This window comes from Myodes glareolus, chromosome 3 (assembly GCF_982192425.1).
Source record: "Myodes glareolus chromosome 3, mMyoGla1.1, whole genome shotgun sequence".
In the NCBI taxonomy this organism is placed as follows: domain Eukaryota; kingdom Metazoa; phylum Chordata; class Mammalia; order Rodentia; family Cricetidae; genus Myodes; species Myodes glareolus.
The window spans coordinates 415207-439064 of record NC_142028.1 but is presented as its reverse complement, the minus strand read 5'-3'; the positions used below and the strand labels follow the sequence as shown (position 1 = coordinate 439064).

Here is a 23858-nt window from a genome sequence, read left to right as displayed (position 1 = left end):
CAATATGAGCTTGATATGAAAAGTAATAACTAAAACAGAAAGTTTAAACAATAAAAGACATTTGAAGTGTTTTTGGTTTTGTTTGTTTGTTTAAGAGGCTAGCATACATCAATGGGGGGAAGAGAATTTCTTTTCTCAATTAGAACTTCAGTTGGTCTCTCTATAGTCTCCCTCTCTCTTTAAAATGTAAAGAATTTCCTTCCTTTGTTCATGTGTTTAAAAGGTGTCTTGAAAATGGAAATAGACTAAAAGATAAACCAACCATGAACTTTTGAAAATTACTAAATCCATATGGCAGAAGTGATGAAAGATATTTGAATATAGTTTAGACTCTTGAGACTTGTTTGCTTTTCAAGTATTTATAAAATTGAAATATAGGGGTGTTTGGAGAAGATGGTTCAATATTTCAGAGTACTTGTTGCAGAATATCTGAATCATTTTCCAGCATACCTGCATCCAAGGAGCGATATCATCTTTTCTGGACTATACATGTACCAGAGACAAGTAAACATAACATGTATGCAGACAAAACAACCACACACCTACATTTAAAATAAATAGTATTTTTAAAAAAAGTAAATTTATCTATTAAGTAAATACTATTCTGTAAGAAATATGGCTAATGATTTATATGAACTTACTACAAAACATGTTCATTAGCAACTTAAACATTCACCCACAAGGACTGTAAAGACAAAAACAGGATAAACAGAGAACTTCAAAGAATACATTGCCAAAATTCAGAGTATACCTGCGTAAAAATGCTTCAGTGAAACTTCAAAAGGTTTATGGAAGGACTGTGGGGAAAACAGGAGTTTGAGAAAGGAAAGTGTGGAGGTCAAAAAATGCAGGCTCAATTTTACCTTGCCTGATGGTAACAGAGTTTGGAGACTGACAGGCATAATTGCACCTCCCAACTCTGGAGGTGGTTGCCTGGCTCTTTTGAAATTAAGACATGTAGGTGCCATCCTGACAGTTGGTCAAGATATGTAAATGTACTTCTGCTTCTTCTTTTGTTACTAAGAGGTCACCTAGGGAAGGGCAGTCTTCAGCCTTGACTTAGAGCATCTTAGCTAACTAGATTACAAAATTTTAAGGATTTGATGTCTCGGAGTGATAAGGCATCCAACAAAGCCTCTTGTTACCTTCTACCCCAGTTTACGTTGGCTATAAAAGCTTTAAGAAAATAAACAAGGGGGATTTCAGGGATTCAGTAATCCCTGGAATACCCTCCCAGTACTGTCTTATGTTTTCTGTCTTGTTATTCAATGTATCTTCATATCCTTTATTATTTCTTCAATTCCCACACCCCTTCCATGCTAAGAGGTGATTTTGTTGAGACCAGTCCTCGCCATATGGGGTGAAAACGTGAAACTGACCGATAAACCCCAAAATGCACAGAAGTGTGGCTAGACATACAAGCAAATTCGTGAGAAACCCCAAGAAAAAAATGCACCATAGGTGCAGAGGTGAATAATGAGCGCTCAGAAATAAACAGTAGACATTAAAAAAGAAAAGAGAAAGGCAGGGAAAAATTGGGAGTAAAACTGTAAATATTTGTAGATATGAGACAAGGGAGTAGTATTCAACTATCTGTATAATTGCTTGGATGTTTTTTGATAGCTAGAGATGATAAAGTGGAGCAGAAACAAAGGCAGAGATATTTAGAGTTTGTAAATAGTATACTCCCACTCCTGTGCTGGTGGGCTTTGGGCTGCTCCCAGTCTTGGGGAGGTCAATAAAAATGCCTAGAGGCAATCTGGTCCATGAGCCAAGGAACCTATCTGAATAATTCTATGGCTTTTAACAGAGGAGAGGATTCAGGAATTCTCATAATTTTATGATTAAAAAATTCTAAGTTAAGAAAAAAAAAACAAGGATAGTAAGAATCAGGCAGTAGCTATACCTGCCTGAGCTTGTGGTTTTGCAAAGCAGTCTCAGAGCTGCTGTAATGACAGACATCTGAGAGAGCCTGTAAATGTCTCAGGTGCCTCTAACACTGGCCTCTGATGGGACTGTTAAAGATAAAATCATGGCCTGTGCCCAGTCACAGCAGGCAATGAGGGACGGGCACTTCCTGGTCTCAAGTACCCAGGCAGGACAGCCAAGCGGCAGAGGGAGCATGGCGGTAACCTCAAAAAACTGCAGCTTCAGGACAGTCAAGTGTCTGTAAAAATGTAAATAAGCTGTTTAAACATGCTTTCTTTTTGACATTTTACAGTTTTTGATTCTTTGTCAAAAATCTGATGTTTGTAGGTATGTGGATTGATATCAGGTCTTTGATTTGATTCCATTATCTGTTTTTATGCCAAAATCAGGCTGTTTTCAAAACTGTAGCTCTATAATGGAGTTTGAAGTTAGGGATTGTGATGCCCCCAAATAATCTTTACTGTACAAAAGAGTTTAGGCTATCGTTAGTTTTTTTTCCCCATATAAAGTTAAGTATTATTCTTTCAAGGTTTGTGAAAATTTTGTTGAGATTAGGATGGGCATTTTATTAAATCTGTGGATTGCTTTTGCAATATTGCTAATTTTACTATGTTAAATTTTACCTACCCAACAGCATGGAAGATCTTTCCATTTTCTGGTGTCTTCTTTAATTTCTTTCTTCAAAGATTTAAAGTTCTTGTCATGTGGGTCTTCCACCTGTTTAAAGTTACTCCAAGATACCTTATGTTACTTATGGCTACTGTGAAGGGTAATGTTTCTCTGATTTCTTTCTCAGACCATTTATCATCTATGTAAAATAGGTGCATTTAATTTGTTTTCAGATTCTGGCTATGACAAATAATTCTGCTATAAATATAATTGAGCACATATCCTTGTGATATAAATTAAACATCCTTTGTGTATGTACCCAAAAGTGGTATTGCTGGGTCTTGAGGTAGGTTTTTGCCTAATTTTCTAAAAAAAATTGCCATATTGGGACCCAAAATGAACATACCAGTTTGTTCTCCCAACAGCACTGGAGGAGTTTCCTTTTACCACACATCCTACCTAGGAAAAGACATCAGTGTTTTTGGTCTTGGCCATTCTGGCAAGTGTAGGATAAAATCTCAGAGCTATTTTGGTTTACTTTTCTCTAATGGCTAAGGATGTTAAACATTTCTTAAAGTTCGTTCAGCCATTTTAGGTTCAACTGTTGAGAGTTCTCTATTTAGGTCTGTACCTTACATTTTTTTTGGATTATTTGTTGTTTTGATGACCATTTTCTTAAGTTCTTTATATGTTTTGGAGATCAGCCCTCTGTCCAACATGAATTTGATAAAGATCTTTTCCCATTCTGTAGGCTGATGCTTTGTCTTGTTGGCTATGTCCTTTGCTTTAGTCATTATCCCCCATAGAGGCCACCAGGATTCAGTCAAATCCAGAATGCAAAAGCAAAGTTTATTCCAGTGCACTATTCACTCAGGCTGGTGTCCCATCCACTATTTGATGCACCACAGTAGGGAGGAGAGCCCCCTCATCATTTGGGGTTGACAATATATAGGCAAAAACCGCAAGCCAGGTTCATTTTTGGTCAAAGAATGTGGTCTTACATAACAGCAGATGTGCCTCAGCTATGATATGCCCCCTCCCCAAAGTGGTTATGTCTAGCAAGTAACCCCTCCCCAAAATGGTTATGTCTCAAAGCGGGCCCCTCTCCCTGAAGCCCTCCCTGAAACGGTAGCTTTTCTGCTCCCGGATAGACCACAGAGCTAGGTGTTAACTGGTGGCTTGCTGCCAGAATGCCAGGAACACTTTGTGGTCTGCACTCTTAGCTCAGCGTCCTAGTTAGACATCCTGTTTTCAACCAGCCCTAGACGGTTTGAATTTGAACCCAGTGCCCTAATTAACTACTAAGCAAGGAAAAATTTCCTTAAAATTTTTTATGTCATTATACTATTTTAGTAGACCTCATTTATTAATTGTTTCTCTCAGTGTCTGTGTCACTGGGGTTATCTTTAGAAAGTGGTCTTCTGTGTCATTGTGTTCATGTGCACTTTCCACTTTCTCTTCTATGAGACTCAGTGTGGTTGTTTTTGTGTCAAGGTCTTTGATTCTTCTAGACTTGAGTTTTGTGCATGGTGATAGACATGGATCTATTTCATTTTTCTACATGTTGATGTCCAGTTATGCCAACATCATTTGTGAAATATGCTTTCTTGTTTTTATTTTTTCTGTCAACTAAGCAGACCTACAAGTTAGATTAAAGGATAGCTTACAAACTTTTAACAAGACATACAATGGTTAAAACTTTAATTATAATATTCTTATGGAAGACCTTGAGCCACCAAGTAAAATCTTAAAGGGAGCAGTAATCCAAATCCCACTAGACATCTTCCAAAAGCTGCCAGACATATACACAAACGGGTAAAAACTATTATACAAAAACAGTAAGTACATGATATTAATTATGATCAGCCTTAACAAGTATAAATATTACTAACAAAACCTACTGCTACAACAATTTTTTTGACAAAATGGTCTGCATTTATGGCTACACTTTCCTGTTTCACAAATTAAGTATTAAACCCTTATTTTAAAGCAATAGCTTGCTTAACACAAAAAGCAAAATAAAATCCAAAAGATAATTTGACAAAAAATGGATATGATCAATATTCCTTATATGAAGCAACAAATTAATGGGTTATTTTAAAATAGTAATTTTTGTTCAATTACATTTTCTCGATTTAAAGGCCAGATTAATAATCTTATCCCAGGTGATAGTTGTAACTGAGTTCCTGCTTTGACTTGACTCCCTATTGCTTGGGGCTGCAGATGTGATTGCATTTGTGGTGGGGTTGCTGAATGGGCAGATAGCACACTCACCTTTCCTTGGAGAATAAGGCTAAGGAGGTCTGGCACTGCAGAGGTCTCTGGTTCAAGTCTGCTCCCTCAGCGGTGTCTCCCTTGCACCTTCTCCTGTGGAAGTTGTTGTCTCAGGTCTGCTCTGGTGGAGGTTGCTGTCTCTGGCCTCTTTCTGTAGATGTCTCTGGCCTGGGCCTGCTGCTGCTGAGGTTCCTGGCTTTTGGTCAGTCCTGCAGAGGTCTCTGACTCAGATCTACTCCCTTGGAGGTTCCAGACTCATGTCTGGACCTGTAGAGGTACTGGACTCCAGCCTATTCCCTCAGCAGTTGCTCTCTTGTACCTACTCCTATGGAGTTTTCTGCCTCAATGTATAACCATTCTTTATTGAGGTTATGGATACTGGTATGGTTTCCATGATCCACTGTCTAGGACCACACTCATGTACATATGGACAACACTACCTTAATTCAGTGAGTTATTCAGAGAGAGAGAGAGAGAGAGAGAGAGAGAGAGAGAGAGAGAGAATCATAATGTTATAAGAGGTGTGTTTTATTTGACTTGGGAAGATTTGGAGAGTAGATTAAAAGCAGATATGATCATGTTCAATTGGATACAAGTATCAATGATTAAATATATAGGAAAACTAAAAGAATATTAAAATTAGCCTATTATGGTAAGTAGAAGGAAAATTGATCACTCTTAAAAAGCAACCACAACAACAAAATCCAACTCAGTGAAATATGTTATTTATCCCAGAAAAAATAACAGACTGCATGATCTCTGTCCATGAAAAAAATGATTTGATAGTTGTTTACATTGGTGGGAAATTGACAAGATCTAAAGTAGTCAAAGCTGGTTTCAAATTCACCGTTTAGCTTAGGATGACCTTAAACTCCTGGTCCTTTCTCCTCTATAATCAAAGGTTGAAAAAAAAATTCTATAATTATACCTAGACAAATTCACAATTTTGTATAAAAATATTCTTTAGACTACATATGGGTATTTATTTCAAGATTATTTTAAAGACATGGTGACATGAAAACTGAATCACTCAAAAGACAAATGTCTTCTCAAATTTTAAAAGTTTTAATAGTTATAATGAAATCAGGTTATTCCAGCACTCCTTTTAGAAAATACATCAGCATCAGAGGTGTTTGAAACCACAAGTCTGTTTATCTTTGTATTAGTAAACTCAGTCTTCAATGTATATCCTAAAAGTAAAAAGAATAATGATCCAGTGTCAAGTCAGAACACAGAATTATCTAAAATGCTCTGAACAGGGATAATTGTAGATAACAAAACTACAGTTCACTATTACATCACATGAATGAAACACTATTAACGTGAAGACCTCAAATACAAAGCAATTTCATAGATAATGTCAGAAATTCAAGAAAAATTACATGGCCATTTAGTGATTGTGTTACTATACTTCACAATATAAAAGTGAATGATAAAATTATATATCTTATAATATATAAGTTGCTACTATTATGGAATATTTCAAATTAATTATCCAAATTACAACCCACAAAAATTAACTTTCTTTGAAGTTTTGAAAAGGTTGTGAAGTTTGTAGGTCATTCACCATAGGAGTGAACTCATATGCTGGCAATATAACATCTCATATTAATGATTTAAGTGGCCATAATGCAAAGAAAACCCTATCCCACCCCTATACAATCTTGACTTTCAAGTCCATATATTTATATAAGGACCAACTGGTTGTACCAGTATTTTTTCTGAAATATCTCATGCCCTTCTTACCCTAGTCACATAGTTGAATATTCTGTTCCTGATCTTTTCCATGGCTACCACAAAAGGAACTGTAGTCTCTGTGCCATCTCCTTGTGGAGTGACATTGGGAAGTCTTCTTCCTTTTATTCAACTGTGCACATTCTCCCATTATTCCCTTCCCATGCTTTATAGCATTAAAATTAATTATCATGCAAATCTGTGTATTTAAGCACCATGCAGCAAACAATTGAACCACTGAAGTACATCCAAACTGTATAAAGGTAACAAGATTTCTTTGTTAATAGAAAGTGTGAATGACATTCAATGCAGCTGCAGGGATTAGCAGAAATATCATTCTAGGAAGCTGATTTGACTATATTACAAATTAATGATATCACCAATGGTAGCAAATAAAAATTTTACATGAAATTATCTTTATGGTAAATTTCACTCATCAAGTCACTCCTATTTTTATTTCATACTGTTAAGTACCAATAAAATATTGTTCGTTTATAAGTATAGGAATGGAAACTCCTTTCAGCAACTCTCTAAGAAATACTTTCTCTTTGGGTAACAATGCATTCCCTCGCTTCACGACTGCTCTGCAGAGTGCCCTACATGTCCAAACATTCATTGTCTCGTTATTTCTGAAATGTAGGAGAATGGACATTCCACCGCTTCTTATCTTATCTTAGCTCCTTCAGAATTGATTCTGAAACCTCTCTTTGAATGACTTGGTAATTTGGACACTTTAGGTTTCAGGCCAGGACTAAAATCACTACAGCAGTTCTGAACTTCATCTAAGATTTTTTTCTGAGGTAGAAACCTATTGCTTGGGGAAAATTAAGTTTACTTAAATTGTGGTAATACTTTTGTGACCTTACTGAGTCCATAATGCCTTTCTTGAATCATTTGTTACTGTGTAGCGGTGTATAAAAAGTACATTTTATATTTGTTTGCAATGTTGTATGGAGTTTAGCATAACACTTCAATGTACCATGACCAGGGTTGCTTATTCAATCTCAAAGCCTATTACATTTTTATCCAAATATAGAAAAGGCAATTTTTTATTCACTCTAATTAAACATGCTGTTAGAAAAGCAAATAAGATAGTATTGCAAAGAAAATATAAAATGCAAAGCATTGATGCTTTCTACATTACTTGATTTCTACATAGAGATAAAAAGGTGAAATTTGCTCCATCACATTAAGCATGAAAAAAAAAGTAAGAGTCAAGGGGAAGAAGAAGTGCTGAGCAAGAAAGCAAACAAGGGTCATCAAAGAAATGAGGGAAGGTGAAAAAGGAGGGAGGAGGGGAAGGAAAGAAAAAATGAAAAAAGTAAAGGGAAGGAAGAAAAATATTGTTTAACAACCACTATTTATTAGGTGTTACTACTTTTAAGTGTTATATTTTGAACTCTTCATAGTTTACTTTTACTAAAAATTCTTCATGTTTGGATTTTGGTCATAAAATTGACATCAAAAAAAAGATATAGGCAAGCAGTGCCCTGAAAAACCCATTTATGAAGTAAAAATCTTAATGTTTTCATTAATCACATAATAGCCTGAGCAAAAACAAACAAACAAAATGTAAAGTATTTTTTCACAATCAAAAACACATCTCTAAAATTGTAATATAGTGTTTATGAGTCTTACCATGTGATTTTTGGTGAAAACTCAGGAGATTTCCAGTACTTATTCTCTATTGTGATATTCCATTCAATGGTGACAAAAAGGCAATGTTTATAGTCAACTCTTCCTTCTATCTAAGATCTACATCTGTGAAGAAGGAAAATGCTCTTAATGTTCATCTCATATAGTCTTTATAACATTTTAAGGATAAAAGAAAGAAAATCCCTCCTTAACTGCAACTGGAATTTAATTTGAGTTCTCTGAGAGGCGATCTCTCTCTGAGACTTTGCTCTCCTAGGGTTTGAACAATTTCATGCCCCATTAGTGGCTGAGGAACAATATTACATATTTTTTCACTAGGTAGAGCATTCATGCTTCTATTTACACAAAAAGTCATTCTGAAGAAACACATTCAGGGAGTTTTATTTAAGATGTTTTTGTATACCACCCTGTCGAGTGACAGAATAGTTGTATAATGGATGGGATACAGCGTCTATGTTTAGAATTTAAGTTAAATTCCTATATGTTCTTCCACTATAAGAGATGATTTTTGTCATAATGGTCTATCTATTAATCTATAAAAATATGAAAAATGTAATAATATTTTTGAATAAAGATTAGTATAGACAGCATTAATAGCAATGCCTCTATTATCTCTTTGAATTTTTGTTTCATTTTTATTTTTTGACAATATGTATGAACATATATATGATGTATCAAAATAGCCATACATCACCCTCTATTATTCTCTTCCCATCCTTGTGACCTTCTTCCTAAATAATCCTTCTATATTTCTGCCTATTCTTTTGACCCAATGACATTAGAGTTGCTTGTGTGAACACTAGTAGAGGATCATTAGGATATGTTCAATTCAGGGGTGGAGTCATACACTTAGGGCTAATTTCTCGCTATCACAGTTCAGAAAAGGATGTTACTGTTTAGCAAATATAACCTTTTTGGAAGCACACATTTTGCTGTGAAATTTAACTAAACAGACCTCTTTTCTTACTTGACAAATTACTATTACTATTTTTGTACAAATTTTCTGCTCTTTTTAGTGAATACTATGTTATGTGTAATAAAATGTAGCCTAGAAAGTACCTGCATATTCTCTGATTCAGAAATCTCTTCTGCCAAATAAATTTGTCCATTACCTTTTAACTCAACTTCACTTAAATATAGAACATGGACAGAATGAAGCAAGATTCTTGATAAATATATCACAAGAAAGAAAATGTTATGTTTCATGAGGTAGTCTTTATCTCCTCTGGAGACTTCATGAGACAGCCCTCTACTGCCTTCATTTCTTTCAGTTTCTGGCTTTCCAAGCTTCTAAAATAAGGATACACTCCAAATTTTACCTTCAACATACTTTGCTAAAATACTGTATCATATTCTTTGCAACAGTTGTCATTTTTTTCCAAAGCAACAACCTCACTTTTATCAATTATCCCTATTATTTGCTTTCCTTCTTTCTGACACCAACTTTATATCAACAGACCCTTAAAATGGAAATGCTTTATTGTAGCCCATACTTACTTAATCCCTAAGAGATTAAACTTTTCCCCGATCTGAAAGAAAGATGATAATCTTTGAAAACACTTGACTATAGATTTAACCTTCTATCCTAGTATGTTCTGAGGTTATTTAAGTTTAATTTCCCTCTAAGATAAAAATGTAAACTACTATACATAATTCCCATCTAAAAAATTTTCCAAATCTAATATAAATTCATAAATTTCCTACTATATTAATATACCATCCCGTATTTCTGAGCCAGGATAATGTATGTCTGTGTTGTGATAACTATTTCCTGAAAACAGCCAAAAGATTGAAAACAAACTGAAACAAACAAAAAAATTCCCTAAATTCTGGAAGAGCAGGTTCATTTAGGCTAATAACATACACTTACAGTTTGAAATGTCCTTCTGGATTAGCTGGAGTCAGTAAAGCAATTTCCTTCCTTTTAAATCCCTGTTAAAGACTGTTGTAAAGATTCTCTTGTCTCTTTCCCAAACCACATTTTCTCTGCTTTTCAATGGACATAGAGCAAACCCTTTTCTCAGTCACAGGAACAGATACAGAAGAGACTGATACAGATATGGAACCAAAGCACACACAACACCTAAGACAGAACTAAAGACAAACAGTTCAGACACACACAACAGACAGCAGACATGCCAGTCACCTCAAACTACAGACAGGCACAAAAGCAGGGAGAGACATAGAGAATTCAGTCTCACTCTTGTTCTTCTTAAAAACTAATCCTAAAACTAATGTTTCTGTTGTTTATTATGATATCAATATATTTTGAAACTTCCTCTGTGGTTTCTTTAATCATTAACTGATACACCAAATCTTAGTTTTGTATCTCTTTCCCAAAGGGAAGTCTCACACGTCTACTGTAATTTCATGTGTATTATCTCTGGTAGTTAAAATCAATGAGAAACAAACACTATCAATAGTTAGCATTTTTAACCATAAAATTCAGTTATTTGCTACTGCTGTTGATTCTGAACAAAAAGTATTTAACAGTAAGTTAATTTTCTGCAAATTCCTCTTGACAATATGAATGTAAGAAAACTTAAACATGAAGAGACATAAAAGTATCTAAATTTTAAAATCTTTTTGTTTTTTGAGACAGGGTTTCTCTGGAGTCTGTCCTGGAACTAGTTCTTGTAGACTGGGCTTGCCCCGAAATAGCAGAGATCTGCCTGCCTCTGCCTCCTAAGTGCTGGGATTAAAGGCGTATGCCACCACCACCCAACTCAATTTTAATAACCTTTATTCATAAGTTTAAAAATGTAGCTATCATCTGTGCACTCAAAAATAAGAATATTAAAATCATGTAATAAATCGAAATAAACTGACATTTTGGAAACTAATTTTAAATCTGCTTGCTCTGGCTTCTATTTTCATATTCACTATGTCACTGTTATTGAAAAGCTGTGACTAGGACAGTAATGCCCCACAAGCATTTGAGTACAGCAAGAAGTGCTTGTGGGGCATGATTGGTTATTTATTTAATCAGGGTCCAAGAACGCATTGGAACCAGAGAGTTGCATCATTCAAGAGAAATTACAGCTGATCTCAAGCACTTTATTGGTCAGGAAATTAAAGAAATAACTGGTGTTTTCCTCCAGACATGAATGGATCCACCTTAAAAGGTAGGAAGACATAGAGATTAGCTTCTGGGTCTCTCTCTCTCTCTCTCTCTCCCTCTCTCTCTCTCTCTCTCTCTCTCTCTCTCTCTCTTCCTCTCTCTCTTTGCATTTCTAGATTCTGAAGTCCCAATATGTCACTTAAAAACCTGTTTTCTCTTGGAATAGTTTTTATATTTTTTCATGTCCAAATGCACATTTATTTTGTCAACCAAATTTTTTAAGTGAAACATAGCATTAATAGAAAGCAATCAAGTAGTTGAAACATTTCAAATGTGTAATTAAATAAATGAGAAGATAAAATTGAACTACCTTTATTTTTATTTAACAATGATGAGTAACCACTCCAAAATAAAAATATGGACCTAGAAACATATTCACATTTCCACTCTTGTTGTCTTCTGTATCAAATGATGTTATTTCTTTATAAAAATTAATATTTTATTTGCTCAATAATTATTTATTCTATACATTAACAGTGTATTTTTATTTGTTATATTTGTGTGTTGTGTGTGTGTAGTGTGTATATATGTGTATGGTATACATGTAGTATACATGCATCGTGAATGGTATTTGTATCTGTGAAAATTCATGCAGAACCAAAATAAGGAACTGACTATGAGCATATATTTCATTTTACCTTATTTTCTTAAGGCAAGTCTCTACCGAAACTTCAACTTACTCTTTCTTGAATATATCTGCAGCAAAATAAAACTCCGGGATCTATAAATCTCCTATTTACTAGAAAGATGTGTACTTCCATGCTCAGATTTTGACACCAGTTCTGGAAACTCTTATGCTCATGTTGACATAGAAATGTCCTTAGGCATTGTTTCTTCTCCAAAACAGTGTGAAAGTAACATTAAAATTTAACAAATATCACTTTCAATCTCTTCCACATTTTTCTGATGGCATTTAGCATTTCCTTATTCCTAAACGTGTAGACCATAGGATTTAGCAATGGTGTCAGGACATTGACAAATATAAGTGTGTTTTTCTCAAAAGAGAATGCAGATGTATCCCGAGCATATATTAATATGCATGGAACAAGAAACAAAACCACAACAGTAACATGGGCTCCACAAGTGGAAAGAGCTTTACGTCGCCCTTCAGAACTGTGGGCTCTCAGAGAGAACAAGATGACACCATAGGAGACAATTAATAAGGAGAAAATTATGATACAGATAGCCCCACTGTTGGCAAACACCAAAAGAACAAATATATGTGTGTCAGTGCAGGCAAGCTTCAGCAATGGAAACAAGTCACACATGTAATGATCAATGACATTGGGTCCACATAAAGGCAGCTGCAATGTGAATGTAATTTGTATGATAGAATGCAAGAAGCCCCCTGCCCACGATATTGCAACCAAAATACTACAGAGTCTCCGGGTGAGGATGGAAGAGTAGTGCAAGGGCTTGCAAATGGCCACATACCTGTCATAGGCCATGGCTGCCAGCACAATCATTTCTGCCCCCGAGAAGAAATGGACTGAAAATAATTGTGTCATGCAACATTCAAAAGAGATAGTTTTCTTCTCACATAAAAAGTCTACAATCATCTTAGGTGTAACAGTAGAAGAAACACATGCATCCAGGAAGGACAGAAATGCCAAGAAGAACTACATAGGACATCCCAGTAGTGCAGGGCTGTAGATGATGGTCACCACAATTATCATGTTGCCTCCTACAGTTGCAAGGTAAACCAACAAAAATACAACAAACAGCATTTTCTCAACTTTTGGGTTCTGAGAAAGTCCCAAGATTATGAACTCAGTGACAAAACTCTGGTTTTGCATGATTATCAAGAAGACAGCAAAAATAAACTTTAGTCAAACAAATTACCAATTGTTAAAAATGTTTCTTATATGTTTATAATATTTGCATCAACAAAATAGTATATACTTATGCAAATTATTTTGATTAGTTCTATTACTGTAAAAATAAAATATTAGAAAATTGAAACATATAGTTGTATAACATACATTGTGGAAAATAAAATTATGAAACTTTTAAAGAAACCATGTTTTAAATTTCGGCTATGAAGTCACCCACTTGTGTGAGAGGACAAGTATATTGTAACAGAATTATCAGCTCTTGGAGTGACTATTAAAGGTCATTTTATAACATTTATAAACTTGATGTGAATAAAAAAAAACAGTGCTGAGTAGTCCACAATACTTGTCAGAGAATTTCCTTATATATTAAGAGAAGAGGCAAATGTACACTTAGGTGTACACAAAATCCAGGCTACCTTTTAAATTTGTTTAACCCTACAAAATATATAGTTACCTCATATAACTTATTCTTCACAAAAGAAAATTTTGTAGGAAATGTCTAGTAATATATAAGATATATATGTATATATATAAAATTAATTTTTTCACTTTTATTTCACTTTAAATTATAACCAAAACATTATAAAAAGAATCTTATTATCGTTAAATGCAAGAATAAACCAAAAGAATTTCTCATGTCCTGGTCTCAATCTCCTTGTCAATAGTATATGGCATTGTTGTTATTTCATTTGTCTGATTTTCTAATTGAAATATAAGACCAATCAAATCAGGAATGATTAATCTGGGATATTAAAAGACATATATTCCAAGACCCATGAAGTCTCCATGGAATCAACTTTATGGCTGTGAGATTGTTTATCTTAGTTATAGTAGCACTCACAGCTGTTGTTTTGTTCTCCTTCTCTGAATTAACACAAAAGCATCTTCTTATTTGGTCCTATGTGAATGTAGTATCTTGACAAAGGCACCAGTAAATGATGAAGGTTCAGAAGGTGATGGACCAATACATTATGTATGAAAAATGGTGATATCAATAACTGAAAAAAGAAATTATTAATTGAATTAATTTTAGTCTTGAGACATAATTCTATATTATTTACTCATGTAGTGTTAATCTTTTTAAAAAGTATCTGATAATACAAATTGTTGGAAATCTGTATGAACTTATAAAACTTTTTAATAAAGGACTTAACTGTTCATCTCCAAGTCATTGTAAAAGAAGTCAAATTAAAAATGTAACAATGTTGCTGATAGTCAAATGCCCTAAACGTTCTAAGTATAATTCATTATCTTGAAAATATATCTGCTTCATGGTAAGCTCCTCCATAGAAATTAAGGAACTATTCCAGATCTTGAGTTTATTTTCCCTCTTACATCTTTAAAGGCCATTTGTTCTTTCTCTTGTCTATACAATTGAATTTTGTTAGAAATAATATTTTAGTGTGTTAATATTGCTTGGTTTTTACATGTATACACATAAATATACATATAGACATTCCAAATATTTTCTTAAAAAATTTGTGAGTAAAAATGATGCTGTTAATTGAAAGTAAAAACTGTGGCAATCTTAATGACAATAATTAAAAATAGAACAGAAGAATTTTACTTTCAATAGCTACACAATTCTTTAAATTTGGAGATATTGAGTTGGTGCCTACTTAGAATTTTCACCCTATGTTTCAGTATCTTTTGTATGAAAACATACTCTGCAAGCTCTAAAAAGGGAAATGTAATCAATAGGCTAGCCACAAAACCTTTTTCTAAAATGGTATGCTGCCTGCAAGATATGTTGCAGAAATGGTGGCACAAAGTTTGTAGAAGAAACCAACCAACAACTGATTTGACTTGAATCCCATTCCCTGAGATAAAACTCGTGCTGACACTGCTTAGGGAAACAAAGAACAAGTCAGCCCCAAACATTTTATCTACAATGGTGGGCTGCTTACAAGATATGCTAGTACAATGGTGGCACAAAGCTCGTGGGAGAAATCAACCAATAAACAATTTGACTTAAAGCCCACTGCATGAGATGAACCCCATTCCCAATATTGCTTGGGTGACCAGAAACCAGTGACTAGATAGTGCAGAGACCTAGGGTAAATTTAAATAATACTAATCTGGTATGGGAAGTCCAAATGTTTATGCGTTGCTTTTCTTTGTTGATGAATAAAAAACTGCCTTGGCCTGTTAATAGGGCAGAACTTAGATAGGTGGGGAAAATGAAAATGAATGCTGGGAGTAAGAAAGGCAAGGTCAGGCACAAGCCATAAAACTGCCAGAGACAGACCCTGGGAATTTTAACTGGTAAGCCACAGCCTTGTGGCGATACACAAATTAATAGAAATGGGTTAAATTAATATGTAAGTGTTAGCCAATAAGAAGCCAGAGCTAATGGGCCAAGCAGTGATTTAATGAAGACAGTTTCTGTGTGGTTATTTCAGGGTTAGGTTAGCTGGGCGGCTGGGATGAACAAGAGGATCCTCCTTGCAACACTAGTTAAGTGAATTTTTAAATGTAAATTTTGCTACTCATGGTATATAAATAGTACCTTATTCAGCTATCAGAAGAGAAGATTCCTCTTACAGCAGATGGAAACAAATGCAGAGATCAAAAGACACACATTGAGCAGGGAGTAGGAGACCTTGGAATATTCTGCCCTATTGAATGTCTCCAGCAAATCCATCCCTTCAAAGCTAAAGGAACTACATGAAAAAGAAAGTAGAAAGAATGTAAGGACCAGAGTAAAAAGAAACCTTTATCAACATGAACAAAGAAAATATGAACTCAGAGTCTGAGGCATAATACACAAGGACTGCATGGGTCCGCACCAGGTCCTCTGGACATACATTATGACTTCCAGTTTGGTGCTTTTATGGAACCTGTGGGTGTGCAAAATGGTGGGTGTCTGTTTCTTGTGCCTTCTGTTGGATCCTTTTTTCCTCCTGTTGGTTTGCTTTATGCAACTTTAATGTGAAAGTTTTGCTTTATCTTATTATAGTTCATTCTGTCATATTTTTAAAATAATGAATAAATGATTAAAATGAAATATATCATGAGATGTTGCCTATATTTAACTTAAAAAGATACCATTTCATATTTGAAGGAGCAATTCCTCATTCTAATCTGTAATTAGAAATCTGTATTCACTCATAGGTTACAGCCAAAGAAGTAGGAATAAAACCTAACCCTAGAAGATCATATGATTAAGTAACTACTATTTCTGAGAGTCTGAGAAATCATTATATAATTTAATGGTTATTGTCCAAGAATGAAGCAGGGTGGCAGAAAATTGCAAAGACTAAGATCATGGGGTATGGTAACCATGCATGAAAATGTCAGAATGAAATTTGGTTTCTTTTACAATAACGGCATCGGAACCAAAAAATGAAACTACTCTAAACCCTTGAGCTATTTTTTCTAAGATGTATACTTTGAATTTTTATGATATAGGTTAGTGTATTTTATATTCCTGAATTTCCTTAAGTGTTGAGTTTCTCTTGTGCAAATTTATTAATTTGAAGGGTCCCCAAACTTCTTTTGTGACTAACAAATGAAAATAGTGATGGATTTGAAATGTATGAAGAGACATTAAATTTTAAGAACAATTTGGTGCCAGAAAAATCAAAATAAGCAGAGAAGATAATTCTACATTTCAGTCTTATTTGTGCATAGTAAAAGTTGAATAATGCTTTCCATCATATTTATACACAATGTAAATTATTTTATTTGATTAATTATAATAAAACAAAGATTCAATGCACAGAGCATCCTAATGTTCTTTATAATTAAAGTATCTGAAATGATAGTATAGTTTAGTTTTGTTTTATGATATTTTAAAGGAGTCAGAAGAGATGTGAATCAAGCACAAGATGTAGCCTTACTATAAACCGAATCCTGCAACATCAAAGGGATAGTAGTAATTAATATGTAAAGTTAGCTGACCTGAAAGCCTTTCCCTGAGTATTTTCACTGTATCAGAACTTGCTTGTCAAGCTGCAGGGGAGAGTGGCAATTAATAGTTGTAACCAGCTGTGATGCCTATGAACCATGTTGACCAACATGGCAAGACATAGCTAAAGGAGTAGTGGGGCAATCCTATCACCATTACCCAGCAGTTTTCTAATTGAACTTGAGGGCTATATTCAAAGGTGGAAAATTATGCCCATTATTACCAACTACTCATGACTAGTGTAGTCACGGGTCTTAGAGGAAAATCTATAACCACCTCTTTTCTAGACTAACCCAATTCCTAATTTGATTTCTAAAACTTTTCCTTAAACATCTGGGTTAGTGTAGATCTCATCATTAATCAAAGAAGTTTCCCTTTGCAGCAAATGAAGATCATTATAGAAAATTGGTTAAATGTATAGATGGTCTAATCATGAGGAACCCAATCCCAACAGATACATCTTCCTCACAGTTACAATAACTAAGATTTAGAGAATATTACAGGAAAGGGTTTAAAAAAAAAGGTATATTGTAAGAAATGTGGTACAAGAAATTCTGCTGTGAGACTGTCTAGCAATGACAGAGAAGCTACATCTGTGATATATCAGAAAGATGGCTATGGCTGTCCAAACAAGACCTGAATAATGAGGAGGACACCCATAGATATGCTAATGTAAAAGAATTAAAAAATGGGGTACTGAACTGAACAGAAAATTCACAACAAATGAACTTCGAATGGCCAAAAGGCATTTAAGGTCATACTCAACCTACTTAGCGATCAGGGAAATGCAAATCAAAACAACTTTGAGATACCATCTTACACCTGTCAGAATAGCTAAACTCAAAAACACCAATGATAGCCTATGCTGGAGAGGATGTGGAGTAAGAGGAATACTTATCCATTTTTGGTGGGAATGCAAACTTGTGCAGCCACTGTGGAAATCAGTGTGGCGGTTTCTCAGGAAACTGGGAGTCAACCTCCCTCAGGACCCAGCAATTCCACTCTTGGGAATATACCCAAGAGATGCCCTATCATACTACAAAAGCATTTGTTCAACTATGTTCATAGCAGCACGATTTGTAATAGCCAGAACCTAGAAACAACCTAGGTGCCCTTCAATAGAAGAATGGTTAAAGGTGTGGAACATATACACATTAGAGTTTTACTCAGCAGTAAAAAACAATGACATCTTGAATTTTGCATGCAAATGGATGGAAATAGAAAACGCTTTACTGAATGAGGTAACCCAGACCCAAAAAGAGGAATATGGTATGTACTCACTCATAAGTGGATTCTAGCCTTAATTAAAGGTCTTTGAGCCTAGAATTAGGTGAATTATAGTTCACCTAAATAAGAAGGTGAACCTGAAGAAAATCATTTAGTTATCCTCCTGGATATTGGAAGTAGACAAGATTGCCAGGCAAACTTGGGTGCACGGGGTTGGGGTGGGGGTTGGAAGTAAGGGGAGATGGTTAGAGAGAAGGGAGAGGGGGAGGATTGGGGAGGGCTTGGGGGAATGGGATGGGGGGAAGGGAGGAAGGATAGATATGGGAGTAGGAAGGTATATATCGCAACTAAGGGAGCCATTTTAGGGTTTGCAAGAGACTTGATTCTGGAGGGGTTCCCAGGTCCAAGGAGAGGTCCCCAGATTGTTCCCTGGGCAGCAGAGGAGAGGGTGCCTGAACTGACCTTGGCCTATAACCATACTGATAAATATTTTGAATATCACCATAGAACCTTCATCTGGCAATGGATAAAGATAGAGACAGAGACACATATTGGAACACTGGACTTAACTCCCTAGGTTCAAATGAGAAGCAGAAGGAGGGAGAACGTGAGCAAGGAAGGCAGGATCATAAGGAACCTTCATCCGACGATAGATGGAAATAGAGACGGAGACCCACATTGGAGCACCAGACTGAGCCTCCAAGGTCCAAACGAGAAGCAGAAGGAGGGAGAACATGAAAAAGGAAGTCAGGATCGTGAGGGGTGCGTTCACCCACTGATACAAGGGGACTGATCTAATGAGAGCTCACCAAGGCCAGCTGGACTGGGACTGAACGAGCATGTGATCAAACTGGGTTCTCTGAATGGGGACTGACTGAGAAGCCATTGATAATGGCACTGGGTCTTGTTTCGTCTGCATGTACTGGCTTTTTGGGATCCTAGTCTGTTTGGATGCTCACCTTCCTAGACCTGGAGGGGTGGGAATCCTGAGATTCCCACAGGGCAGGAAACCCTGACTGCTCTTAGGACTGGAGAGGGAGGAGGAGAAGAAGTGTGGAGAATGGGAGGGGATTGGGAGGAGGGGAGTAAGTGGAAATTTTTATAAATAGATAAATAAGTAAATTTAAAAAATAAATAAAAGAGGAAATCCCAAGGGCCCCACCTCTAAACAAATTAATGACTGCGGTGGGAGGGAGAATGTTTCTTCCAGGGCCGAGGTCCCTGTTAGGTATCAAATAACCTTTGGTCAGTCCTGCTATCATTTAAATACCTATAACAATAAACAAACTGAGCAGGTTATATTTAAAATTTTGTATTTACTTATTATATATCAATAACATCTTTTAAAAAGCCATCAAATTGTAAGATTGTGAGGATGAAGACATTAAAAGCCTGGGGGGAAAGGAAAGGAGAAGTTATTTAACTATGTTTAACTCTGAGAAGTAAATACAGTTTAAACAAGATAATAGCTGAATATTTATCCAAATACAAATAAAATTTGTTGTTTAAGTGAGGCATTGTCATTTTTCTACATCTTATTTATAACTGAAAACATAGTAAAGCAATGCAGTAGACTCAAAGGAGTCTATTCAAGGCAATCTGCAGCTTTTGTTCTATGCTAATAGTGTTCATGTAACATTAGTATAAAAAAGTGATGAATATACATTAAAACATTATTTGCTTTCTATTGTGGGAAGTTCTAGGATATAATCACAATATATTGTTAGAAATTCTCAAATAAATGGAAAATACATTATCAATGTGGGCAACAAATCAGCTTGATGTGTAAATCCTATGTGTAATTTACTGACCTACCATAGCCCAAGATTTTTTTCCATAAAAGATGAATAGACTTTATTATAACATTTATGTGAAAGCAGACATAGTCCAGGATGGACACAAACTCACCATGACTTTGAATTCCTTATCTGTCTGACTCCACCTTCAAGTTCTGGGATTATAAGCATGTGATTTTAAACAGCAAAATCCATAGATTTTAATAACATGTTGTGAAAATTCTATGTAACGAAGAACATGAACATTAATGTCAAATTTATTTAAAATGTGCTCTATGCTAAAAAATGAAATGACAATCAATCAAAATGAAATGTCCCATAAAGTGTCACCCTTTATAATGTATTATAATAGCTTTAGCAGTGTTTCATTAATGCAATAATTTTGGAACACAAATTACAAATGATAACAGAACCTTTTGTGTGTTTTTATTTTTGAAACAAAATTCCTTCTAAAACTTTTATTCTAAATATTAAGTGAGTTGAGAAACGCTCACCAAAGAATGTGATTCAGTGTGTAAAATATTAAAAAATGAGAAAATTGTAAAACTTTCATAACATAATTAAGGTTATTTCAAACTATTACATGATATTATAAGTAAATAATCAAATATATGACATAAAACATGAGGCATTTGAAAACTTCCTTATGTGAGAATGATAATACAAGGGGAACATTAATTTATTCACTAACATTATAAAATATAAAAATATTTCTATTTTCCAGAAGAGATATTAAAGTACTAAATTCCATTAGTTAGAAATATATTCTTATGATTATTAAAAACCTGAAAATTAAGCCAGGTAAAGGTGGCATATGCCTTTAATCTGAACACTCACGAAACAGAGGATGGTAGATCTCTGTGAGTTTGAAGCCATCTTGGACTACAAGAATTAGTTCCAGGACAAGCACAAAAGCTACAGAGAAACCCTGTCTTGAAAAACACAAAAACAACTCAACCTGAAAATTAAACACCAAGATGATACCCACAAGAGCTACTGATTTTCACTCTATTCATTTGATTAGCAAAAGTTTAAGTAATGAATTAACAGGCATCTTACATGAACTATTACATTATGTCATATTCTTTTCATTAATGACCAGACATAGGACTTAACCATTTCTCAACCCATTGCTCTTTGGGTTACATTCTCATTAATGAACAACTCACGTTCTCTTTACTTATTCTAACTCTATGCTTTTAGGAACTGAAGCTGGTATGATTAAATCTAAAGATTTCACTTTGGGAATTGAGTCAAATTTTCTTATGTTCCTACTAGGCAAAATGTGTTTTGTGCATATACGGAACTAGAACATAGTATATTCGACTTCCATAGCTTTTAATGTCCAGTGATGATTCAATTAATCATGTTCTTTTGTCACTATTAATTATACAATCTCAAAGCATGCTACCTTTCAATGCAAGTTTCAAAATAGTGAGTTACTAGTGTGTAAATGAACATAGGTTTGAACAATCAAAGCATTGTCAGAGAGATGATAGAAAAATAGATTAGTGCTGCAATTCTAAATTGTTTGGTTTTAATGTGAATCTGTAAATACATTTTATTTCATTATACCTAGAAAAACTAAAAACTAAAAATAAATTAATGGAAAGACCTTTCTAGGAGGCAAGGATGGAAGGAGTTTGCACTATAAAAATAGCTATTTTAGCACTGTGGACACTTTAATAATTATTGATCATGAAGTACTGTTCTTTGATTTCTTCATGTAACATTTTATTCACTTAAAAAAACACCAAATGTGGTAATAAAATATCTAACAAGAGAAATAATATGAGACCAAGCTTTATAGAACTCTTACAAGAAGAGATGGTTGTGAAGTAAAAGATGCATAATTTTGTTGAACACAGGTTGCATACAATACCTAAAATTAAATCACTTTATCAGAAATTAATATTTTCATAAAAGTACATGATATGCTTACTTTGCTTCACGAAGTAGGATGTCTGTGAAAAAACATTCTTTTCATTCATTTTTAGCCATGATTCTGTTTGTTTCCATTTCTTCTTTCCACATCTAAGGGACTGAAAAAAATCAGCTCTGGAAGTGAGGGTGGAGAATATTATCTCTGCTTCTGGTGTGGTATATTGACCATGGTTGACCATCATAAACTAAGATTCTAAATATTTTCCTCTCACTGCAACTAACATTTAAAGAGGTTTCCCTGGTATGCCATGAGTCTGTGAGACTAACTTTTAGTTCTCCCAGGGTTTGTAAATATTCAGGTCCCTTGACATTCAATGATGCAATTTTGTGAAACTTTCTACCTGTATCAAAGCTTATTATATTTATAAGTACATCTACTATGAGTATAGTTTTTCTAATTAGGAGAGGGTTTCATTTGATAATAATTTCATATACCATCATATTTAGAAAAGAGTAGATTGTCTACAATGAATGGAATGCAATGTTCTGTGCACAAACTAAGTAAAAAGTCTTGTGTCAGAAGGAATCTATCTTTAAGAAAATGTCCATTGTTTTGTTAAATACTATTAAAGACTGCTCAGTTAAGTATATTTTAGTACTTTTATAGACAGTAAAGTATAATTATGTTATGTATAAATATATGTGAAACATAAAATATTAGAAAACGTTTTTAATCTCAAAAATTCTTATGCTTTATACGTACTTATTTTTCACAGTTCTACATACTTACCCAAAGAAATATGATCATATTGGCCATCAATATTTCCTCCTCCACTTCCCTTTAATGTCAGCATCTTCTCATTATCGTCATTTCCCCCTGATATTTATGCTTACTATTGACCACTGTGTTTGATAAAGGAGGCTTCTGTGAGTATGGTTGGTGCTTATTTCCTAGACTGTGGAGTTCCTTACCCAAAGGTACATATGGGAAGAAAATACTAAGAACTTGGCGTATAACTCCAACTATTAATAACTTTTTCAGGAGGTGTAGGGCTTCATGATATGATCTTAAATCAGTGATGGGCTGTCCTAAGGTCGAATTTCAAATTAGTCATGCCTTGGTATCCACAGAGATGTTTGTTAATGGTAGTAATGTCTGTACTACGTCTGTCAAACAACTTCTTATAGCACAACTCTCCATCCTCTAGGAATAAGCGTACTACAGTTAAACACTAGAAAATGTTTCAGTCAAACACCAGAAGCATTAGGTGGAAGCACATGGGAGGAGTAGTGGGAGGCAACACAGAATATGTTGGAGGAAGTAAATGGAAGAGGAAAATAGTATAATTATGTTATTAAATTTTTTTAAAAAGATGCAACAGAAGCAATAAAAAGGAAAAGAAAAAAGGAAATGGGGCAGAATATTAAAAGCTACTTAAATTTTTTTCAGATTTGTCCTTGGTTCTAGAACCATTTGGCTACCAAATGTTTCCAAAAATATATAATCTCAAATTTAACAGCTATAGGTACTAATTGCAATGTAATTATTGTAGTCTAGTTGGCATTGCTGTTGCCTCACAAAGGCTTCCTGGAGAGAGCACCAAGTACAATAGGAGGTTCCAAGGAAAATAAAGGCCTATATTTACCTAAAAATTAAGTACATCATAGCTTCCTCTTGTTTTATAATTAAGATGTTGATTTGTGTTAAGCAAAACTGTGTCATTTTATTTTCAATATAGCAATTTCCAAAGTTTGTTTTAAAGCATTTACAGAAGTATATAGCAGACTGGTCTTACTATTTGTTACAGGAGATAGAACTTCAAATCAATTGGAAGATAATTGACCTGATGCAAGGTCCCTTTGAATTGAACCTTGTAATAGTA

At 34.6% G+C, this 23858-nt stretch overlaps 1 pseudogene; it reads right to left on the bottom strand.

The window, feature by feature from the left end:
• Positions 1-12183: 12183 nt before the first annotated feature.
• LOC125399511 (olfactory receptor 4C15-like) lies at positions 12184-13119 on the bottom strand (annotated as a pseudogene).
• Positions 13120-23858: the final 10739 nt, after the last annotated feature.